The 6,608-nt window shown below is 32.7% G+C and overlaps 1 non-coding gene across 1 annotated transcript; it reads left to right on the top strand.

The window, feature by feature from the left end:
• The first annotated feature begins 324 nt into the window (after positions 1 to 324).
• Positions 325 to 434, top strand: LOC123631236. Its single transcript, XR_006733088.1, has one exon. It is a non-coding gene; the product is annotated as a U6 spliceosomal RNA (small nuclear RNA).
• The last annotated feature ends 6,174 nt before the right edge of the window (positions 435 to 6,608 follow it).

Raw genomic sequence — 6,608 nt, 5'->3', positions numbered from 1 at the left:
GTTTTGGTGTGTTTCTCTGTTTTTTGATAAAGAAGCTGGATTCTTTAGCACTAGGTCCTCACCAGGGTTTCTATTACTCTGCTACTAATTCTTAGTAGTAACGTTTCTAATTATTTAGATGCAAAAACTGTGTGATATGCAAGTTAGTCTTTTCCCCAGCTACACATAATACTTAATGCCTCTAAGCATTTCTAAACTTCTTGAATCTATTATAAAGACATCACACTGTATTTCATGTATATCATGTATTCTTGTAAATAGCATCAAATCCTTTTGGAAACAGACAGAATACAAGAAGTAAAATTTTAAAAAATGTATGTGAATGCTTGCTTTGGCAGGCTATATACTAAAATTGAATCAATACAGAAAAAATCATCTTGTGCATGACTGTGCAAAAGGATAACACACAAATTCATAAAATGTTCCATATTTTATGCATTTATCAAAACTCAGCATATGCACTCATGATTTGTATTCATTGTGTGTATATTTTATATCAAAAAGAAAAGCAGCAAACAAAAGTAGCATGCAGAAGCATTTAGGGGGAAATATACTAATATCTGTAATTTACATTGACATGTATTGAAAATAAAATAGATTATGGAGGGATAGAGGAACACATAAATGAAAGGGAATGTGACAGCTCAGTTATTATAAAACGTTATCACTGAAAGGAAGATGGAAGATAATTGAGTGTATTAACACTAAAATTCAATGTTACTTTATGTTTGACAATTTTTGTTATATATTGTGTATATCATTAGATATGTGTGCGTGTATATATATACATATACACATGTGTGTATGCATGCATATAACAATTCAATATGATAGCATAAGCTTTTTCAGAAAAATGAATCTCAGCTCTGTGAATTTTTACCTTTGGAAATAAAATCAAATTACCTTTTTATTTTATTTCAAAATATTAAGGGTGTGCAAGCATTTTTGTTACATGGATGAATTGTATAATGCTGAAATCAGGGCTTTTAGTGTGCCCATCACCAGGGTAGTACATGTTGTACCCAACAGGTAAGTTTTTTGCTTTTTGTTTTTGTTTTGTTGCTTTGTTTTTTTATTATTTCAGAATATCACAGGGGTACAAATGCTTTGGTTACATAAGTTGCCTTTGCACTGCTGGAGTCAAAGCTACAAGCATGCCCATCCCTCAGAAAGCATGCATTGCACCCATTAGATGTGAATTTACCCATCCTCTCCTCCCCATTCCCACCTGCCTGACACCTGATGAATGTTACTTCCATATGTGCACATAAGTTTTGATCGATTAGTACCAATTTAGTGGTGAGCACATGTAGTGCTTGTTTTTCCATTTTTGTGATACTTCACATAGAAGAATGGGCTCCAGCTCCATCCAGGATAATACAAGAGGTAGTTCACCACTTTTTATGGCTGAGCAATACTCCATGGTATACATATACCAATAGGTAAGTTTTTATCTCTTATTGTCCCTCCACTCTCCCCCTCTCTTAGTTTCCAATGTTCTTTACACCACTATATAACCATTTATACCCACAGTTTAGCTTCCACTTATTAGTAAAAACACGTGTTGTTTGTTTTTCCATTCTGGAGATACTTTGCTTAGGATAACATTCTCCAGTTCCATCCAAGTCACTGCAAAATACATCATTTCATTCTTTTTATGATTGAGTAGTACTCCATCTCATCTTTGCGATGGGTCTTCATCTACAAAAGGAGGGCTAAAAATTTTTAAGATTAAATAAGATAATGTTTGAGATGCAATGGTTATGTAGTGACTAGGAGATGAGGCTGTCAGCTTCCACTAGGTGAGGTAGGATTTGATGCTCCTGCATAAACCTAAAACTTTTGTAAGGCTGTATCATTAGTAATTCATAAGTTAGAAAAAATGCTTACATGTGAAAAATGGCAAAATGGAAAAAAAAAATCTGTCTATTGCAGCCTCAACTCCAAGTAATATAAAGATACTCACCGCAATAATTTGTAAGCAGAGCCTAGCATCAGATAAGCTAAAAATTCAATTTTAAAGTAATTATATTGTCTTACGTACTCTTGGCCAACAAATTAAGTTGAAGGGACTCTAAAGTGGCAGAAACTGATGGAAATCCCTATTGGAAAGGAGAACCCTCAAACCAGATCTCAAATGATTCTCAGGGATGAAAAATGGACTGGCAATCTATAGTTTCCAAACTAACAAGGGCTATGTGTCCCGAAGTAAGAATCTACAAAAACTATAAACAGTACAATCTGACCACCATTGACTTAAGGGGTTGAAATGGTGAGATTCAGAATATGGAAAAAGAATGTATATTCTTGAACTAACAAAAGTCAATTGAAAATATAAGCATAGAACATGATCTGCAAGAATTCTTATCCAAACTATGTAATGAATGCCTATGAATCAATAAGATAAAAACTTACCTATCAAAATAGAGTGGTAAAGGTTATGTACAGGCAATTCCTAGAGGAGGAGACCCAAACAGTGAGTGTGTCTGTGTGTTTATCTGAAAGTGTGCTCAATTCCAACAGTAATTAGATACATACAGATAAAAACTGTATGAAAAAATCATTTTATGCCCCCATAAAATTGGCCAATTTGAAAATTCTCTCTCTCCCCCCCATATATGGTTGTGTATGTCATTGTCAATGCTTGTTGCAACACTGCTATAAGAGCAAAATATCCATTAAAAGATGGATATATCCATTAATGGAATATTCGTTAAAATATCCATTAAAACCAGTCATGGAAGGGCAGCTTGAGACCATCTATCGTTTCAGTCATGTTTTCTTTCTTGAACTGGGTACAGAGTGTATGAATGTTCACTCTAGGTCATTTATCCCATTTAGAATATAGAAATATTTTGTAATCATTTAAAAAATAAAAACAAGGTGTTAGTATAAGATAAAAGGTACAGAAATTCTGAAATTAAATTTCTGTCTTTTATTTATAACTTACATGAGCCTGAGAAAAGTTACCTAACTTCTGTTAGCTTGTCATTTCCCACTGGTACACTTTTATAATAATTATACCTCTTCTACCACTCACAAAATTTACAGGAAACTCAATGAAATAATGCTTGTAAAAGCGATTTGTAAGTTGAAAAGTCAAACAAACGGTAGTTTTCTTGTAATTATGGTGTTGCTATTATAATTACAATAAAAATAATTATTATTATAACCTGAGTAAATAATTTACATGATCTGGTATCTCTGAAAATGAGAGTTTGAGCCAAATGAATTTTAATGAGCCTCCACACCTAACATTCTGAAATTGATTTATGACTGGAATTAAACATTGAGAAAATGGAGAATGATACTTACTGATTTGGGCAATGCAATAATAAGTGCTGATCATGATATTTATCAGTTATGAAAGTTAAACAAGGAAAAGTAACACATTTAATACTAAACAGGGCTAAAAATATTCATTCCAATACCTATTGTTATGAGTTAAAATTACATCATGCTGAAAAATGAACCAAGAAAAGTTGGATTGAATTTGCCAAGTGCCTCAAAGTGAATGTGAGAGATATTTAAAGATAATACTGAATGACATATAAGAAGATCAACACATTTTAACAGAACTGCTTGTTCAGTGATGCCAGAACTTCTGGGAATATTAACACATTGGGTGAGACAATATTCTGTATCCAAGTGTTAACAACTAAAAAATTAACTAGATTTTCCATCATGATCAGGAATGGAGACTATGAGCACAGACAGCAATCCTTCTGACCTACTCATTAGAAAAAATGCTCTTGTCCACGGGTTCTGTAGCCCACATATAAAACCCAAGGGAAATGCGATTTCTCTGAACAGTCCACCCCAAATACACCCTAACAAAGCCCTGCTTTGCAAACTTTGGTCAAAGCTTCCAAGGTCTGGTTCTATTCTCTAATACAGGATAATCACAAAATAAAAATACAACAAACAAGGAATCATAGACAAAGTAAGGGCTCTGGAATAAGCCTAAGTCCAAATCCTGTCTGCACCACTTCCTGGCTGTATGACTTCAGTTTTTTCATCTGAAAAAATAATAATAAAAGTAAAAATCCTCATATGGATTTCTGCAGAATTGAAGGAGTAAATTCGTGTAACATGCTTAAGCAATTCTTGGCACATAGTATCTTTTCAATCTCTCAGTGATGGTTAGCTGCTATAACCATGTGTTGGGGAGAAAACTATGAGGGTAAATGAGAATTTTACAATTAAAAACCTGTAAAATTCAGAACTCTCTATCTTCTGTTTACCTAGCTTATATTTGTCTTCCTAGGATTCTGAATCACAGAGTTATTGGTTATAACATTTGGCAGGTTTATTAGGTGCTGTCTTTGTGGCCTAAAATTACAATACGTTTGCCTTATAATATTGTACTACAATTCACAAGCAAACTATTTTTTCTTTTTACCTCTATGTCCCTATACTCAATAATGCTTTCCAGAATTTTTGTATAATCTGGTTTGTATCTTTTTTTTCTTTAGATGCACTAGATTTTATTTATTTCTGCTGAATACCCTACTCCTCATAATTTCAAAGTCCTTAAGCTATATATTTCTCAATGGTTACACTATTATCTTAAGGGTATCATTTCAATAACATTTATGTTCACAAATAAATTGTTTTCCCTATTAAAGATTATAATGTCAATGAAATACTCTGATACACAGCAAGAAGATGATGAAATGTAGTGTTATCCAACCACACCCAACCAAATTCCTGGAATTTTTATTTATCATCATCAGTTTCAGAATCACAGGCTTTAAAACTCAAAAGGAGCTTAGCAGCCATCTGATGCAAGTTTATAATTTTTACATATGAATTTCAAGAATTAAATAAATTAATCAGGCTGAGATTATAAACCAAATCCCACTGACTATAAATTTTAAGTTATTTCCACTAAAACATATCTGTAATTTAACTGCATGAGCAAAATCCCATAAAATATGGCAAGTAATTTACTAAATAGGAAGCAGTTTATTTAATATAGAAGATATAACACATTCTTTTTAATATTTTAAATTTGTATTTTTCCTTAACCAAAATGTTAATATTGCTACCTAAAACTTTTACTTTAAGGTATTTTTAGTCTCTTCATTTAACATTTTCTGGAACCTATGTTTGTGAATTTTAGAGAACCATATGGTCTGCTTATCTAGAACCCCATGAGATGCTTTCTTTTATTAATTCAGAAAAACATATCTTTAATAGATATTTACGGCAGCAAAAGTTCCTACAAAATGTTGTTTTGTATTTTAATATAATTTTAAAATTAATTATTGACCACTAATACCCTAGAATATGTTTAGTGTTTTAGAAAATTTGTGCTATTCTTAAATATTTATATTTCAGATGTTTTCACAATGTGTTAGGTTACAAATCAGGTTGCACTTTTGACTGAAAACATGCGGACAAGATAAGCAGCTTCAATCATGCAAAGTTAGACATGTTATAGAGGCATGTTTTCTAGAGGAGGAAAATAAGAAGGAAAAAATTCCAAATGGAAAAACTGTCCTGAAATCCTAATGAAGAAACTCCTTATTGCTGGCATGAATTTTCCTTTAGATGATCATAAAAGCATCAATATAGAATTCCAAGATTTTCATGTCTCCTTTTGAATGTTCACGATTCATTAATATAGTATTTGAGATATTTCATCATTCATTTTTCCAAGAAAGCCTCCAAATACCAGACTGTTTGAAAGTCTATGAAGTCACATGTCATACATGAAAGTTCCTAGCTATTTTTCTACATTACAACACTTCGTATTCCTCAAATTGCAGATCATTTTATTTAAAAAATCCAATATGACCTTAAGTATTTTGTTGTTCTATCTATTCAAGAAGTTCTTGATTATGTATTATGCATATTTTATGCTATTTTAAAATTATATTCAAAAGTTTGCTTTTAAGTAATTTTAGACCCTATTTAGACCAAATGCCTTTATATGAAACCAATTTAAAACTCTGATTCGAAACCATACAACACTCATCTCTTTAGAGTTGGCACGTACATAAATCCTAAACAAAATAACAGGTAATTATCTCTATCATAAATCTTTGCCTGCTGGCCCTAAGATCCGGAGAGAATTTTTACCTCTGTGTTTTAGAAATTGTGGAGCACTGTAGGTATCTTTTCACCTCCTGCTACACCCATGCTAGGTGCACTCTAGGCAGTAAATTCCTTTTGGTGCAAACTAAAAAGGAATACTTTATTAACATTATGGTTGGTATTGGAGGTGGAGTGGGGGGTAGGGGTGGAGTGGGGGGTAGTGGTGGTGATGGTATTGGTGGCTGTATGGAGAAAGAAAGGGTATAATTTTTTTCTACTTACCATTAGAAGTGCCAGAGATGCTACCTCACAACTCTGAAAGTTACAACATGACAGCAACATCTATGGATTAGGGTTTGCTTTTTGCTCTGCCTTGGAATTCTTCCCTTGCCTTGTGATATGGCTCAACCATCCTCATATTTCAGGCCTTAGGTAAACTGACATTTCCTCAGAGAATCCTGCTCTGGAAAAAAAAATTAAAATAGAAAATCCTTTTTCCCAATTAACTGTCTATCACAGTACCCCAACTTATTTTATGTAGAGCCCTCATCACAATCTAAGATGAT

The sequence above is a fragment of the Lemur catta genome, chromosome 1 (assembly GCF_020740605.2).
Source record: "Lemur catta isolate mLemCat1 chromosome 1, mLemCat1.pri, whole genome shotgun sequence".
NCBI lineage: Eukaryota > Metazoa > Chordata > Mammalia > Primates > Lemuridae > Lemur > Lemur catta.
The sequence above is the reverse complement of the archived record's forward strand: the minus strand, read 5'-3'. Positions and strand labels throughout refer to the sequence as shown.